The sequence below is a fragment of the Tamandua tetradactyla genome, chromosome 15, assembly GCF_023851605.1.
Source record: "Tamandua tetradactyla isolate mTamTet1 chromosome 15, mTamTet1.pri, whole genome shotgun sequence".
Taxonomy (NCBI): Eukaryota; Metazoa; Chordata; class Mammalia; order Pilosa; family Myrmecophagidae; genus Tamandua; species Tamandua tetradactyla.
This window is the reverse complement of record NC_135341.1, coordinates 35,053,440-35,071,780: the sequence shown is the minus strand read 5'-3', so window position 1 is coordinate 35,071,780 and position 18,341 is coordinate 35,053,440. Positions and strand designations below refer to the sequence as shown.

Sequence of the window (18,341 nt, the reverse complement as noted above, 5' to 3'; positions counted from 1 at the left end):
AAAAATCACTTATTTGAAACTATAGTTGTTAGATTTTGTATGCCATTTAAGTATTACTTCAGGGCTTTATGAAACAATTTTATTGGTGGTATTTATGTGTAAGAGGAAAGGAAATGTGTACTGGATATAACAGTCATGTTTCAAGGGACATGATTTCACAGTAAAGTTTTTGTATCATGTAGAAAAATAAGTTTATTAGTTATTTTAGAAATACTACCTAAACTAGAATGCCATTTGTTAGTTAGTTTTCCATCTCTGTCTTCATTCCGAAAGTCTATAAACTACATCAAATGAAACTATGGGAGTTAAAATTTTAACCAAGAAAGAAACTCAGACTAGCTTTAAAGTTTATAATATCCACTAAGTTTACCGCCTTTTCCTTCTTACAAGAAAGTATTTTTTTTATATAAATATAAATTTTTACTCTAGAACAGCTCATTTTCTGATGATGCAGTATTACTGTTTTTATATCAAAACCACATTCTTTATGAGAGCTTTAGTTCACTTCTGTTGCCTCAGCCTCAGAGTACATCTGTCAGAGTACTTCATTACGATGGCATACAAAAGCATCCATTTCACTTTGCAATTCTATTAACTGTTCCAATGAAGACACACAAGGATAATGGTCTTTTAGAATATCTAGCAGTTTGGAATGGTTCCCTTGAAGATGTCAAGAACATCCCTATGGTGTTAGAAACTTCAGCTCTTCAAATGTAGAATTTGTTTAATCAGATTGCATCTTTTTATACTCTGCAAATATGGTGTAGTAGAAACATTATATTTAGTTAAACAACTTGGTGTGGTTTCTTTATTGGGGGTTTTAGCATCACTGATAGGCACTTTTATTTTGTCCTCTTGTTCTTTTTCATAATCTTTGCAATGTTCCAATATTATATATCTGTGTTTATTTTCCTTTTCCAGTTTTCCTGGCTCTAGTTGTTTCAGTGTTGACTTCCTGAACTTACTTGTTCCAGGTTGCACAGGCCTCAGTATTTTCTCCAAAATTAATTTCTTCTTGACTCTTCAGTGTTAGAATATCTACAGTTGCATGTTTTATCTGTTCTATAGGCTGAACCCCTGCCAGAATGACTTTCTTGTAGATTATGATAATACTTTCAGTAGGACTTGTAATTCAAGATGTGGAAGACATATCCACTATTTAACAAATTTTTTGGCATCTGGAATATTTTAACAAGGTTGTTAAGTATGGTAATTACTTCTTCTTTTGGACATCCCTCATTAATCACGTTCAGTCATTCACAAAATGTCTTGTTTACTTTCTCAGTAGATAGTCACTGTTCTTTTATCATGGAAGTCCAGAAAGACCCAACTGGGTCTTTCAGGTTCTAGCTGGGTAAGTACAGAGCTAGGATGCTTTTTCAGCATTCTACCTTTGCCAGCTTTCTATCAGTCAAATGGATTTTTCTCTCGTCTGTAGTTTTTTGGGCTGAGCCAATCTAGGAAAGGTGGTTTTGGCTGCTGTTATGTCTTTGCTGGTCAATGGTTTTAGGCTTTTCTATCAGTTTAGTGTTAGAAAATGAAGCAGGCCTGGTTATAACTTCAAAAGCCAGGTTTCTTAGTGATGTCTCATTTCTTTTTGTGTCTTGGGAAGAACTGCTTTTGACCGTAAGTAAATTTTTTATTTGTAGTAATCCCTTTTCTAATAGGCCCTTTCTGGATTGTAACATTGGCAGAAATTCTGTTGATGCTCTGTTTCACCTTGTCCTGGGTATTATTGTGGTGACTTCTTTTTTTCTTGTTTGTTTTTTAATATTTTTATTGAAAAATCTTCACACACATGCAGTCCATACATTATCAGTGGATCACAATATCATCACAGAGTTGTATTTATCACCGTGGTCATTTTTAGACCATTTGTATCACTCCAGAAAAACAAATAAAAACAAAAAAGAAAAAACTCATACATCCCACCCTCTAACCCCTCCCTCTTGTTGACCACTAATATTTCGATCTACCAAATTGATTTTACCCTTTATTCCCCTATTATTCATTTAATTTTTTATCCATTTTTTTTACTCATCTGTCTATATTCTGGATAAAATGCGCATCAGACACATGGTTTTCACAATCACATAATCACATTGTAAAAGTTATATTGTTATACAATTGCCTTCAGGAATCAAGGCTGCTGGAAAACAGCTCAGTAGTTTCAGGTACTTCCCTCCAGGCACTCCAATACACCATAAACTAAAAAGGGATATCTATATAATACATAAGATTAACTTCCAGATTAACCTTTTATTCTGTTTGAAATTTCTCAGCCACTGAACTTTACTTTGTCTCATTTTTCTCATCCCCCTTTTGGTCAAGAAGGTGTTCTCAATCTCTTGAAGTCATGTCCGGCTCATCCTAGGATTTCTGTCCCACATTGCCAGGGAGATTTACACCCCTGGGAGTCATGTCCCCTGTAGGGGGCAGGGCTGTGAGTTCACCTGCTGAGTTGGAGTTGGCTTAGAGAGGCCACATCTGAGCAATGAAAGAGATTCTCTAGGGGTGACTGTTCGGCATAATTATAAATAGGCTTAGCTTCTTCTTTGCGTGAATAATTTCATAGTAGCGAACTCTGAGATTGAGGGCTCAGCATATTGATTTGGTTGTCCCCACTGCTTGTGAGAATATCAGAAATTCCACAGTGAGGAAGTTGAATATTTCCTCCTTTCTCCCCAGTACCCCAAGGGGACTTTGCAAATACTTTTTAATTCATTGTTCATATTACTCAGGGATATATAGGAACATCACGATAAGCTGGGACAAACAAACCAAATCTCATGCCCTGTTCAAGATTCCCTATACTTACGGTGGTGTTTAGCAAAACTGACCATGCAAGTTAAATTAGGTAATGTGCGTCCCAAAAGAAAATTTTGCGTCACATAAACATCTCCCCCTTTGGTCTCACATAAAAGTTGTAATGTTAATATATGGACCATATCATCCTTTACCCTGCATTCTAATTTACCTTAGTTGAGATCAGCGTCATTCATTACTCTGGTCAAAGTCTGATCCCTTTTCGACTTTTAAACAGTTCCTGCATGGGGTAATGGACTTTCATAGCTTCAGAGCTCTAATTCTGAGTCTCCGTTGTCCTATAAATAATTGAATGACTAGGTTACATACAAAGAGCTAAGCATCTCAAAATTTAGAAATAAGAATTACAACTCCTGAATATATATGACTGTTGTAAGAGCTTACAATCTAGGACTCTACAATGTGCCCCAGCCTGAGAACGCATGCTGTCAACCTCACTTCACCAGGTTTTATATTATAGTTAGTTCATATGAGGCATGATGATATTTGTCTTTTTGTTTCTGAAATTACATTCAACATATACTCCTTAAGGTTCATTTACCTTATTGCATGCCTCACAATGGCATTCCTTCTTGTGGTCACTCAGTAGTCCATTGTATGTATATACCACAGTTCTCCCTTTCTTCCCTCAGTTGTTGTACCCTTAGGTCACCACCATCCGTTGTGAATCAGAAACACTGCCAGCATAAATACCAGTGTACAAATGTCTATTCATGTTCCCACACTCAGTTCTTCCAGCTGTATCCTGAGCAATGGCATTGTAGGATCATACGGTAACTCCACACGTAGCCTCTTATGGAACCACCACACTGCCTTCTAGAGGTGCTGCACCTCTCAGTTTCCCTACTAACAGTGAGTAGGTACATATCTTTCTCTACATTTTCTGTAGCACTTGTTTGTCTCTGTTCACTATTAAACAGTTTTATTCACACATCATATAATCCAACCTATGTAAATAGACGTGCCTTCACCACCATAATCGCTATGAAGACATTTCCTTCTTTTCTGCAAAGAAGCCATACCCTTCCCCAGTGCTCCACTCCTGTTGATATTTAGTTTTGCATAATGCCTTTTATATTCAGTGGAAGCATATTACACTGTTCCTGTTGAGTATAGACCCTAGCTTGCATTGATTGTACTTTTTCCTGTATACCATCCATTTTCAACACCTTGCCATGTTGACATTCATTTGTTATCCCTTAGGCAAAAATGTTTTTATATTTGTACATTTAATCACTATCAATGTCCACTCCAGGCTTTCCCAAGTTATATCATCTCAGTCTTTAGCCTCTATCTTTCCTGTTGGTTTCAGTTGTGCCCCCAGTTCTTCTCCTTCAACCATACTCACATTCACCTTCATTCATTATTACTTATATTATTGTGCTACTGTCTGGTAGTATTGTGCTATCCAGTTCTGAATTTTTACCATCAGTCCTGTAGCACAGTCTGTATTTCTTCAGCACCAAATATCCAATCTCTCCCCTTTTTCTGTCTCCTGATAATCTATGTTATTAACTTTAATTCTCTAAGTTCACTTATTAATGTTAGGTTATATGAGTGAGACCATACAGTATTTGTGCTTTTGTTTATGGCTAATTTCACTCAGCATTCAAGGTCCATCCACTTGATTACATGCTTCATGACTTTTTTCTGTCTTGTAGCTGCTTAATATTCCACTGTATATATATATAATACAACTTGTTTAGATACTTATCCATTGATGGACATATGGGGTATTTCCATCTCTTGGCAATCATAAATAATGCTTTTATAAACACTGGTGTAAAAATGTCCGTTTGTGTCTTTGCCTTCAGTTCCTCTGAATATATACATAGTAATGGGGTTGCTGGATCATATGGCAGTTCTATATCTAGCTTCCCGAGGATCTACCAAACTGCCTTCTAGAGCAGTTGTACCATTTTACATTCCCACTGATAGTGGATAAGTTTGCCTCTTTCTCCACATTCTCTCCAGTACTTGTTGCTTTCTGCTTTTTTAATAATGGACATTCTAGTAAGTGTGAGATGACATCTTATTGTGGTTTGTTTTTTAAGGCATTAAAATTAGGCATTTATTTAGGATAAATATCTGCTTTCTTTTTTCTGTGATTGTAGTCTATTTTTTTAAAACTTTTTTTATTATTTAGGATAACATATATACAAAGCAAAGAAATAAAAAAGCAATAGCTTTCAAAGCACTCTTCAAAAAGTGGTTACAGGGTAGATCCCAGAGTTTGTCATGGACTACCATACAATCCTCCATTTTTTTCCTTCTAGCTGCTCCAGAATATAGGAGGCTAGAGGGCTTAAATACTTTTTTATCATCACAATTGACTTTTATTTCCTTCTTTTGTGTGTGTGTGTGTGAACAATGACATATATACAAAAAAATTATAAATTTCAAACACAGCAGCACAATTAGTTGTAGAACATATTTCAGACTTTGATGTGGGTTACAATTTCACAATTTTAGGTTTTTACTTATAGCTGCCCTAAAATACTGGAGACTAAAAGAGATATAAGTTTAATGATTCAGCATTCATATTCATTTGTTAAGTCCTATCTTCTATGTATAATTCCACCATCACTGTTGATCTTTCCATAACTCTCATTGAGGTTGTTTGGGCTATGGCAATTCTAAATTTTTGATATTGGAAGGATCTATCACTGATATGGGGTAGGGAGATGGAACTATCTGATGTTTTGGAGAGGCTGGGCTAGGTTTCAGGACTTATCTGGACCAGGGACCCATCTGAAGGGTGTAGTCTTCTGGAAACTTACCCTAGTGCATGGAACCCTTGTGGAATCTTATGTATTACCCTAGGTGTGCTTTAGGATTGGCCAGAATGGTCCTGGTTGGGGGTTGGCAGGTTATGCTAGGTAGCAAGGTCTACTTGAAGCTTGCATAAGAGCAACCTCCAGAGTAGCCTCTCGACTCTATTTGAACTCTCTCTGCCATTGATAATTTATTAATTACACATTTTCCCCCCTTTTGATCAGGATGTAATTGTTGATCCCACAGTGCCGGGTCTGAATTCATCCCTGGGAATCATCTGCCGTGTCGCCAGGGAGACTTTCACCCCTGGATGTCATGTCCCACACAATGGGGAGGGAAATGATTTCACTTGCAGAGTTGGGCTTAGAGAGACTGAGGCCACATCTGAGGAACAACAGAGGTCCTCCAGAAGTAACTCTTAGGCAAGATTATAAGTATTCTAAGTTGCTCCACTACCTACATAAGCTTCACAAGAATCAGCCTTATCATGGGCATGACCTATTGATTTGAGTATCCCTAAAATTTAACATAGTATCGGGGGATTCCTTGATGGTAAGGTTTAATACTTCCATAATCTTTCTTCCCTCCCTCAGGGGACTTTACCAGTACTTTTTGATTATCTGGTTAATATACTCTAGGATGTTTCCAGGCATTACAGTAATCTATACAGGATTAAAGGACCTCTTTCTTACTGTATTTCAGTTCAAATGAACTGTATAGATAGGTTGAATTAGATTATGCAGTACTGAAACTTTCAGTTCCAGATCAAATAAACCTTTCTTCCATTGGTCTCAAAGAGTATGTGTTGTTCTAAAATATAGATACTGTCTTCCTTACCCCTGTGTTCTGAAATACTTTAACCCCAACCTGTTAGGCTTCATTCTTATCTCTTAATATCAGGTTATATATATAAAGCAACCTCTCAGAATCCAGATACAGTAATCACCACTCCAGACTTAATGTGTCTCCTCTAAAAGCTTATAATGTAGGCCCCTATTCTCTTATAAGCATTTTCCAAAGATGATTATACAATTGTTTTTTTGTTTCTGGCTTATTTTGTCTCACCGAAAGTCCCACATTATTCATTCACATCATTGCATGCCTCACGACATTGTTCCTTTTTGTAGCAGCACAGCCTTCGTTCATAAGTATACACCATCGTTCACCAGTGTTCTCCGTGAGTGCATCCTTTAGCCACCTGCATTCATTAGGCATCATGTAGAGGGCCCAAAATCCACAATCCATCAACATTTTCAATTTTAGATAATTTCTTTGTTCCCAAGAGACAAAAAACCAATAAACATACCCTCACCAAATAGGAAATCTAAACCTCCTTTTAACTCTTGGCCCTCACCCCATTATTTGCCTCTGCTGTTGCTGTGGTAGTTTTGATGGTTTCCTTTTGAACATAGCTCATAGCATGCAATAGCAGTTTTCCCCCTGTGCCCTGGACTTCAGCATTCTTTATACAAGAATCATGTCTTTGAAGTAATTCTTAAGAGAACTCATTCATATTTCTATTGTGAATCAGTGGGACGCGTAGGTCTATACAACCCCTTTGAATCTTGTTCATCTTCAATATGGTAATATTGCTTCTAGATTTACTAGAGAATCTCCTTTGCTCCTGTCTATTCCCTTACATTGGAGTTCAGCCTCATCAGCTAACGGTTCACCCATCTTTAGCTTCTATGCATCTCTCAGTCCCCTGTCTTCTGTATTATAAGCCTCTGATTATGCTGGTCATAAAAGTGCAGTCATACAGTATCCTTTTGTGTCTGGCTAACTTCACTCAGCATTGTGTCCTCAAGGCACATCCATCTTTTGTTGTGTTCTTCAGGACTTCATTTTGTCTTACTGCTGCAAAATATTCCATTGTATGTATATACCACATTTTGTTGATCTGCTTGTCTGTTGATGGGCATTTGGTTTGTTTTCATCTTTTGGCGATTGTGAATAATGCTGCTGTGAATATCAATGTGCATATGTCTGTGTGTGTCATTGCTTTCAGCTGTTCTGAGTATATACCAAGTAGTGCTATTACTGGGTCGTAGGGCAACTTGATATTTAGTTTCCTAAGGAACTGCTGAGCAGTCTTCCATAGTGGCTGCACCATTGTACATTCCCACCAGCACAAGTATCCCAGTTTCTCCACATCCTCTCCAACATTTATAGTTTCCTCTTTATTTAATAGCAACCATTCTTATAGGTGTGAGGTGGTATCTCATTGTAGTCTTTATCTGTATTTCCCTTATAGTCAGTGAAAATGAGCATCTCTTCATGTGCTTTTGAGCCATCTGTATTTGCTCTTCTGAAAAATGCCTGTTCATTTCTTTAGCTCATTTTATAATTGGATTGTTTGTTCTTTTGTTGTTGAGTTGTGTGATTTCTTTGTATATACAGGAAGTGTAACCTTTGTCTAATTTCCAAATATTTTCTCCCATTGAGTTGACTGCCTCTTTACCTTTTTGACAAAGTCTTTTGAGGTGCAGAAGCATTTGATTTTGAGGAGTTCCTATTTATTTATTTTTTCTTTTGTTGCTCGTGCTTTGGGTGTAGATTTTAGGAAGCTACCTCCTATTACTAGGTCTTGAAGGTGTTTACCTACATTTTCTTCTAAAAGCTTTATGGTGCTAATTCTTATATTTAGGTGTTTGATCCACTTTAAGCTAATTTTTGTATTGGGTGTAAGATTGTGGTCCTCTTTCATTGTCTTGGCTATTGATATCCAGTTCTTCCATACCCAGTTATTGAAATGACTATTTTGTCCCAGTTCAAAGGATTTGGGGGCCTTGTCAAAAATCAATTGACCATAGATTTGGTGGTCTATTTCTGCACTCTCAATTCGATTCCATTGGTCAATGCTTCTGTCTTTGTGCCGGTACCATGGTGTTTTGACCACTGTAGCTTTATAATAGGTTTTAAAGTCAGGGAGTGTTGATCGTCCCACTTCGTTCTTCTTCTTAAGATACTTTTAGTTATTTGGGGTCTCTTTCCCTTCCAGGTGTATTTGGTAGTTAGCTCTTCCAAATCTTCAAAGTAGGTTGTTGGAATTTTAATTGGTATAGTGTTCAATCTATAGATCAACTTGGGGAGAATTGACATTTTAACTATATTTAATCTTCCTGTCCTTGAGCAGGGAATGCCTTTCCATCTACTTAGATCTCCTTTAATTTCTTTTAGCAATGTTATGTAGTTTTCTGTGTACAAGTCCTTTACATCCCTAGTTATTCCTAAGTATTTAATTTTTTTAGTTGCTGTTTTGTCTTTTTTTTTTTTTTTTTTCTACATGGGCAGCCACTGGGAATTGAACCCGGGTCTCCAGCATGGCAAGCAAGAACTCTGACTGCTGAGCTACTATGGCCCACCCTTAGTTGCTATTTTGAATGGATTTTTTTCCTTAATTGACTCCTCAGCTAGCCCATTGCTTGTGTATAGAAATGTTACTGATTTTTGCACATTTTTATATCCCACCACCTTGCTGAATTTATTAGCTCAAATAACTCTGCTGTAGATTTCTAAGGATCTTCCAAGTATAGTGTCATATCATCTGCAAATAATGAGAGTTTTTACTTCTTCCTTTCAGCTTGGATGCCTTTTATTTCTTTGTACTGCCTGATTGCTCTAGCTAGAACTTCTAGCACAGTGTTGAATAATAGTGGTGACAATGGGCATCCTTGTCTTGCACCTCATCTTTAGGGGAAGACCTTCAGTCTCTTGCCATTGTGTACAATGCTGACTGTCGGTGTTTCATATATTCCCTTTATCATATTGACATAGTTACCTTTGTTTCCTATCTTTTGGAGTGTTTTTATCAGAAAAGGATGCTGAATTTTGTTGAATTCTTTTTCAGTATGAATCACGATGATCATATGTGATTCTTCTCTTTTTATTTCTGAATGTGCTGTATTACATTTATTGATTTTCTTGTGTTGAACCATCCTTGCATTCCTTGTATAAACCCCACTTGGTCATGGCATATAATTCTTTTAATATGCTGTTGGACTGAATTTGCTAATATTAATTGAGAATTTTTACATCTGTGTTCATTAAGGAAATAGCTTTGTAGTTTTCCTTTCTTATATCGTCTTTACCCTGTTTTGGTATTAAAATGATATTAGCTTCATAAAATGAATTGGGTAGAGTTCCTTTTTCCTCATTTTTTTTTGAGAAGTTTGAGCAGGATTAGTGTTAGTTATTTCTGGAATGTTTGATAAAATTCCCCTGTGAAACCATCTGGCTGTGGGCTTTTCTTTGCAAAAAGATTTTTCGTGACTGGTTGAATCTCTTTATTTGTGATTGGCTTGTTGAGATTTTCTATTTCTTCTTGATTTTGTGTTGATTGTTTGTGTGTCTGCAGGAATTTGTCAATTTCATCTAAGTTGTCTAGTTCATTGGCGTATCGTTGTTCATAGTATCCTCTTATGATTTGTTTTATTTCTTCAGGGTCTTTGGTAACGCACCCCTTCTCATTTCTGATTTTGTTTATTTGCTTTCTCTCTCTTTTTTTTTCTTTTTCAGTCTTACTAGTGGCCCATCAATTTTATTGATATTTTCAAAGAACCAACTTTTGATTTTATTGATTCTTTATATTGTTCATTTGTTCTCCTATTCATTTATTTATGCTTTAATCTTTGTTATTTCTCTTCTTCTCTTTGCTTTGGGATTAGTTTACTGTTCTTTCTGAAGTTCCTCCAGGTTTGCTGTTCTAAATTTTTTCTCTTTCTTGTTTTTTAATATAGGCATTTAAAGCAATAAATTTTCTTAATTTTTTATAAAGTGTTTTATTTTCTTAATTTCATTTATTTGTGTTCTAATCTTTTTATTTTATTTCCTTTTGTTTGCTTTGGGGTTCGTTTGCTGTTCTTCCTCTAGTTCTTCAAGGTGAACAGGTAATTCCTGAGTGTCTGCACTTTTTCAGTGTAGGCATTTAAGGGAGTGAATTTCTGTCTGTGCTACCTTTGCTGCATCCTATACGTTTTGATATGTTGTGTTTTCATTTTCATTTGCCTCCAGTTTTTTGGTGATGTCTCTTGTATCTTCTTCCTTTACCCACTGGTTGTTTAAAAGTATATTGTTTAACCTCCATATATTTGTGAATTTTCTGGCCCTCTGCCTTTTAAACATTTTAAACTTCATTCCATTATGATCCGAGAATGTGTTTTGTATGATTTCAGTCTTTTTAAATTTATTGAGACTTGCTTTGTGACCCAGCATGTGCTCTATACTTGAGAATGATCAATGAGCACTTGAGAAAAATGTATCCTGCTATTGTGGGATGTAATGTTCTGTAAATGTCTGTTAAGTCTGGTTCATTTGTTATATTATTCAGTATCTCTGTTTCCTTATTGATCCTCTGTCTAGATGTTCTATCCATTGATGGAAGTGGAGAATTGAAGTCTCCAACCATTATGGTAGTGTTGTCTACTTCCCCCTTCATTGTCGTCATTGTTTCCCTCATGTACTTTGGAGCACTTTGGCTTGGTTTATAAATATTTATGATTATTGAGTCTTCTTGTTGAAGTGTTCCTTTTAATGATACATAATGTCCTTCTTTGTCCTTTTCGATTGTTTTATATTTGATCTAATCTGTTGGAGATTTGTATAGCTGCTCTTGCTCTTGAAGGTCTTCCCAACTTTTCAGTTTCAACCTTTTCTTGTCCTTGGGTCTAAAATGAGTCTCCTGTAGACAGTATATACATGGGTCCTGTTTTTTAATCTGTTCTACCAGTCTGTGTCTTTTGATTGTAGGGTTTATTCACTTAACATTTAGTGTGTAAGGGCAGTACTTTCTGCTACGATTTTGCCTTTTGGATTGTATATGTCAGATCTAATTTTTTTCTCTTTTTATTTAGATAGTATTTAGATAGATATTTAGATAGATCAGATAGTTTTCATTTCTACATGTTCTCCAGATCTCTCCTATCTTTTCCTACCTGCCTGTAGTGCTCCCTTTAGTGTTTCTTGTAGAGCTGGTCTCTTAGTCACAATTTTTCTCAGTGACTCTTGGTCTGAAAATGTTTTAATCTTCTCTTCATTTTTTTTAAAGGACTGTTTTGCTGAGTATAGAATTATTAACAGTGTTTCTCTTCAGAATCTTAAGTATATAATACTACTGCCTTCTCACTTCTATTGTTCCTGCTGAGAAATCCACAGTCTTATCTCACTTCCCTTATATGTGATGGAATGCTTTTTTCTTGCTACTTTCAATATTCCCTCTTTGTCTTTGATATTTGACAATCTCATTAATAAGTGTTTGGAGTATGATTTGGATCTCTTCTGTTTGGGGTATGCAGCACTTCTTGGATTTGTAATTTTGTGTGTTTTATACAAGTTGAGAAATTTGCAGTGATTATATCTGCCATTTGATATTTTCCTTCTTTGCCTTTGTTTTCTCCTTCTAAGACACTCACAACATGTATAGTTGGGTGCTTCATGTTGTCATTCAAATTCTTGAGCCCTGCTCCGATTGTTCTATTCTTTTCCCTATATATTTTTTTGTGTATTGGATTTCAGATGTCCAGTCCTTTAGTTCACGAATCCTTTGTTCTTTCTTTTTAAATCTGTTGTTATAGGTCTCCATTGTTTTGTTTTCCGTCTCTTCTCTTGTGCCATTTATTCCCAGAAGTCCTGTGATTTTGTGTGTGTGTGTGTGCGTGTGTGTGCACGTGCACTGTATGGTGGGATCACATTACATTATTTTTCCACGTGAGTATCCCATTATTGCAGCACCACCATTTGTTGAATTTTTTTTGTTGTTTTACTTGTTTTTTTGTTTGTCTTTTTGGGGGGAGTGCATGGACTGGAAATCGAACCCAGGTTCCCCACATGCAGGTGAAAATTCTACCACTGAACCACCCTTGCACCTACCCCTCTCCGATTTGTTTTTTTAACTTTCAAGTTGTTCTTTGTATTCACTCAGTGTCTTATTTATATCCTCCATGAACTTGATTGTTTTGTTTTGTTTTTTATAATTATTTTATTTAATTTTTTTAAATACCAAAAAAACACCAAAGGCAGACATTCTTATTTTGATCATTCCATTCTACATATATAATCAGTAATTCACAATATCATCGCGTAGTTGCATATTCATCATCGTGATCATTTCTTGGAGCATTTGCATCTATTCAGAAAAAGAAATAAAATGAAAACTGAAAAAGAAATTTATGCATACTATACCCCTTACCCCTCCCTTTCATTGATCACTAGCATTTCAAACTAAATTTATTTTAACATTTGTTCCCCCTATTTATTTTTACTCCATATGTTCTACTCGTCTGTTGACAAGGTAGATAAAGGGAGCATCAGACACAAGGTTTGCACAATCACACAGTCACATTGTGGAAGCTATATCATTATACAATCATCTTCAAGAAACATGGCTCCTGGAACACAGCTCCACATTTTCAGGCAGTTCCCTCCAGCCTCTCCGTTACATCTTGAATAACAAGGTGGTATCTACTTAATGCGTAAGAATAACCTCCAGGATAACCTCTTGACTCTGTTTGGAATCTCCCAGCCATTGACACTTTATTTTGTCTCATTTCATTTTTCCTCCTTTTGGTCGAGAAGGTTTTCTCAATCCCCTGATGCTGAGTCTCAGCTCATTCTAGGGTTTTTCTCAGCTTGTTTGGTTTGTGATGAGATTTTTCCTGTCTGAACATCCTGAATTAGTTGTTTCAACTCCTGTCTCTGTGAAATATTGGTTGTTCCTTTGACTGGCTACATCTTTCATTTTCCTAGTATGACCCATTATTTGGTGTCTAGGCATTTGATTTCCTTAATTTATTCTGAAAGTTGTTTTCAGTTTTTTATCTTGGTTTTTCTTGCTAGATGGTTTTGTTCTCTCTGTGTTCTTTAGTGTTGTTTATTTTAGACCTCTAGCATAGGTTCTGTTTTACTGATTAGAATTTTTAAGTCTTATTTTTCTGTTTTTCGCCCTGCGTATATGAAGAATTTTTTTTGAGGAGGGTCTCTTCACATGTCATTGATCCCAATCACATTTTCACAGAACAAACATGCCCACTTCTCAGGGGAACAGAGTAGCCAGCATAAGTGTTCCCTGAGGGTTGGACCCAGCAGGCTTTCAGACTTTCTTATGAAGCTTGTATTCTGTCGTTTTCTTATCCTGCCCAGTGTATGGTACTTGTCTGCCCGCAGCTTTCCTCCAGGATAAAGTGATGGATATGCCTTTAATTTCAGCAGACTCTCCCTGCTGGATATTGTTTACACCCAGGCTATATTAGTAAACAGGCTTTGATTGGTTTTGTTTCCCAGTGCCTGGAGCCTGAATTCCTTGAAGGAGGGATTCAAGTTGAGCTGGACCCCACCCCCATTTTCTTGGGGAAGATATGCCCTTTAGGGAATTAACCCCTTTCAAGCCCTGACTAGTTACTTTGTCTCTTAGACAAGTTTTACTTCTGTCCTTGCCTGGGGGAGTACTGATGCCAGAGAGTGCTTGCAGTTCTATTTAATGAGGTGTTGTAGAAGTAGAAAAAAAGGCATAAAAGCCTTCTCAGAGCCAGACTCCAGTTCTTTGGGTTTACCAGTGAAGAGCTTGAGTTGGTAAGTATCTTCAGGCTTCCCTTTACTTGGGGACCAGCTGTTTTCCAGTACTTGGTGCTGTGCAAGTCAAAATGCCTCTTTTTTATTGTTGTTGTGCTTCCCCTGTCATCCTTGTCCTGTCCGTGCTAGGCTGAAAACTCTGAGTTCCTTTAGTGTTTATTTCTGTTGTATCTGCTCTTGGGGCCTGTTTTCAGTAGTCAGAATTTGATAGTTAGTTCTGCAACTGGCACTTGGTTGTGCTAAGCCCTTGCTACTAGTAAAGTCTGTTACCTTTCCCCTTAGGGAACCAATCTGCTGTTCCTGTGGGGGAGGTGACTGGCCTGTGTGATCTTGGTGGAATTTTACCTGGTCAGTGCTATGTATGGTCTGCATGTGGTCACTGATGGTCTGCCAGCAGTTGTTTTCTACCCTTCCTGGCTATTTACTAGCCTCTCTGGAGAACACACTAAATTCTCATACCTTACTATGTCCCATCTTGCCCTCTGTGGTGATTTCTGATGGGATATTGCACAAGTTGTCTGCCATGACATATTTTGTGATAGGTATGTTGATACAGTGCTACTGTTTACAGGCTGAGGCTCTTTGACTTCAAAGATGGTAGTTGAAAGTTTCTTGGTTGTCTTGTCATAGAACTTACTATCTTTGACTTGTAGAGCTTTTCTAAATGAATTAACCTTAGACTGGAACAATTTGGTCAGATTGAGATCCTTGTAGCACAGGTTTCTTGGGAATGTGGCAGCATATTACTTTGGTTCTTCTCTGGTCATTTGTTTTGTTTTAGGTTTTTGTTTTTTTTTTAAGTGAAATGCCTGAATAAATGTCATATATTGGTTTTGGGGATCATGTTTAATTGATAACAACTGAATATTTTTTTATTCTCAAAATTATATGTATCAACTGTTACAGTTGGCTTGGTTAATTCATTAGAAGGTCTTAAAGGAATATAGTTTTTTATGCTTATATTATTTTTGTTCACTGTAGGTCTGATGGTATTTTCTTTATCAGCTATTTTTATGTTAGGTTTCATAACTTTTGTGCCCTCTCAGGACCTGGTGTTCAGTTGTCATCATTCTGTGGTTTCTACAACTGGATAATATCTGATCTTCCTCTTTGCATACAAAACACGTTTTTCTTTCTAATAGACGTTCTTTGAGTTTTTGTTTTCTTTGCTCTTGGAATGCATCCCGTGCTCTCTGACTAGGTGGCACCTGGAAGCAATGGGGCATGGGTTGGAAGCTCATAACAACCTATAGCCACCCGCTTTGACTGTCTTTTCCTTTTTTGATCCTCATTTCTTTCTTTCTGCCTCCTTTCTAATTTATTTGATATTTTTGTTGTTGTTGTACCTTATTAATCCCCTTCTAATTTCTTTCTGATTTTTTTTTTTTTGTATTTTTCCTTGTGGTTACCATGGGGTTAAAATTTAACATCCTAAATATGTAAAATCTATTTGATTTGATATCATCTTAATCTCAATAGCATACACATATACTGTTCTTAGGTGCCTTCCATTCTCCCCACTTTCACACAGTTATTATGCTCCTTCCATTCCCCCCACTTGTTTTATTTATGACAAATTATGTCTTTATATATTGTCTGTCTAAAACTATAGACTTATCATTGCTCTTTATGCATTTGCATTTTAGCACCTGTACGAAGAAAGAAATGGAGTTACACAACAAAAATACAATATGGTAGTACTTGCATTTATAATTATTCATATCATTACCTTTACAAGAGGTGTTTATTTCTTTATGCTGCATTGATAATCTATCTGGTGTCCTTTCCTTTCCATCTGTAGAACTCCTATCATTGCTTAGGAAATGTGCCAGGCAGTTAAACTCCTTCTGTTTCTGTTTACCTTTGGAACGTTTTTATCTCTTTTTAATTTTTGAAAGAAAATTTTTGTTTGGCAGTTGTTTTCTCTCATTCTTTTAAGAATTTCATCCCCAAACTTTCTTGCCTCCATGATTTCTTATGGGAAGTCAGCACTTAATCTAATTGGGACTCCTTTGTATGTAACAGGTTGCTTTTCTCTTGCAACTTTTCAAACTCACTACTTACCTTTTGCATTAAAAAATTTATCAGTATGTGATGAAGCATGTTTTCTTCAAGTTTTTTCTTTTTGCTGTTTTTTTTTTACTTCTTAGAGGTGCATGATCACATTTTCCACTACGTTTTGAAAGCTTTTTATCATTATTTCTTTGGATGCTCCTTCTGTCCCTTTCTCTTCTTTCTTCTCCTTCTGGGAGTACTCTAATGTATATATTGATGGTGTGTCCGCACTAGTGTCTAGGCTATTTTCACTTTTTCTAATTCTTTATTGTTCCTCCTCTTAAGCCTTACTCATTCCAGTCTCTTGTCACCTAGTTCATTGATTCTCTCTTCTGTCAGCTCTAATATGCTATTGAAACTCTCTAGAGTAGAATTCATTTCAGTTTTTGTGGCCTTCAACTCCAGTAGTTCTGTTTATTTCTTTTTTAAAATGTCTGTCTCTTTATTGAGAATCTCATATTGTTCCTTCTTTGTGTCTTTGCCCCAGGCAAGGCTGTTTGACTTGTTTGACTTAATTGTTTCTTACAAAGCTTTTTTTGTTTGGAGTGCAAATTCAAGTTGGTGTGGGTTGGTGGGGGTGGCTATCTGGAGGTGAATTTCTTAGGTCAGTCTTTTCTAGCCAGAACAAGGCCAAGGATCCACATTGGAGTACTGGGTGTCCCCTACTGTCCCCTACTTGTTTTCCCACCTTTCTCTCCCCAAGATGCCCTAAACATCTCTGGTGATCATAATGATAAGCTTCGTAGAACATATACATTTTAAACATAATAATTAATGGCAGAATCTAACACTGTCTTCTTAGCTCCACCTTGGGGGAAAGGTATGAGGTTGAATTTGAGAGAACTCTGCTAAACAGGCAGAATGAGGTCAAAAGTAGAAAGAGAAGGAGGGAAAGGGGAGAAGAACACCAGGAGCTTCTCCTATGACCTTTTAAAGCTGTCTTTACTCGATTCAACATTTGCACCGTAAAAGCTGCCCTTTAGCTGTTGTTTGTCTTTTTAAGAAGGGTCATGTCTTTTAAGACTTGTCTGCTGTTTTTGCCTGAAATGGTTTGAAACAATGGCCATTCTCAGAGCTGGGCCTCCAGTCGTCTGAAGTAGTTGATCAAAGCAGTTATCGACAGTCAGACTGCACACCTGCACATCTTGGGCACCTTGCTCTCTGTATTGTGTACTGGCAGTAGCATGCTGCCCTAGGAGCAGGAGCTGAGACCCCACTGCTGCCTGTCATGCTCTGGAATGGAGGATCATCGCTGATTGATGAAGAGTGAAATTAATTGGTGTTTATCCTGTTTTGCCAGCCTGTTTCTCCCTCCAGTGTTCTACTAGACTCTGTGATTTCAAAATAGTTGATTCAGATAGTTCCTGCCATTCCAGTCATTGTTCTGGTGGAGGGACTTATTCCTGGAACTTCCTATTCTGCTATCTTTTCACAATCCTCTCTATGTCACTGTTGTCATCATCATTCTCTTCCACCTCCTCCTCTTCTTCCTCCTTCACTTCCTCCCCTTCCCCTTCTACTTGTGACCTCATTCTGCCTGTTTAGCAGAGTTCTCTCAAACTCAACCTCATACCTTTACCCCAAGGTGGAGCTAAGAAGACAGTGTTAAATTCTGCCATTAATTATTATGTTTAAAATGTATATGTTCTACGAAGCTTATCATTATGATCACCAGAGATGTTTAGGGCATCTTGGGGAGAGAAAGGTGGGAAAACAAAGAAAGCTAACACCCGTGTCCACAGCTAAAGTTTGGGAGAGTTACTTAGAGTTAGCTGACAAAAATAAGAACCACAGATGTGACAAACTGAAGGACTTAGGGGTGGGGTCTTCCCTTGAACAGCATGAGAGACCTTTGAGGGAGAAGCACAAGTTCAGAGTCCTAAATTCTCACATTGGGCATGGAATGAAAAGCAAGGACTTTCTATGATAATATTTTCGTGCTTATGGTACTGCAGTGTCTTCTAATTGGTCTCTTCTATCCATGTCACCATACTATTTATTCTACTAATACCTGCCAACATTCTTCTTTAAAAATGTGATTAGATCATGTTACTCTTCTGCTTGAAACCTTCCAGTGGATGGCTCCCATCGGAGCAAATTCTGTGTCCTTACAACGGTTT

General features: G+C 37.0%; 1 protein-coding gene and 2 pseudogenes across 7 annotated transcripts in view; 1 reads left to right on the top strand and 2 right to left on the bottom strand.

The window, feature by feature from the left end:
- DOCK3 (dedicator of cytokinesis 3) overlaps window positions 1–18,341 on the top strand; it is a 719,821-nt gene that overhangs the window by 327,419 nt on the left and 374,061 nt on the right. The window lies entirely within an intron of this gene.
- On the bottom strand, window positions 536–2,998 carry LOC143657732 (cytoskeleton-associated protein 2 pseudogene; annotated as a pseudogene).
- Window positions 14,571–17,753, bottom strand: LOC143657730 (cytoskeleton-associated protein 2-like; annotated as a pseudogene).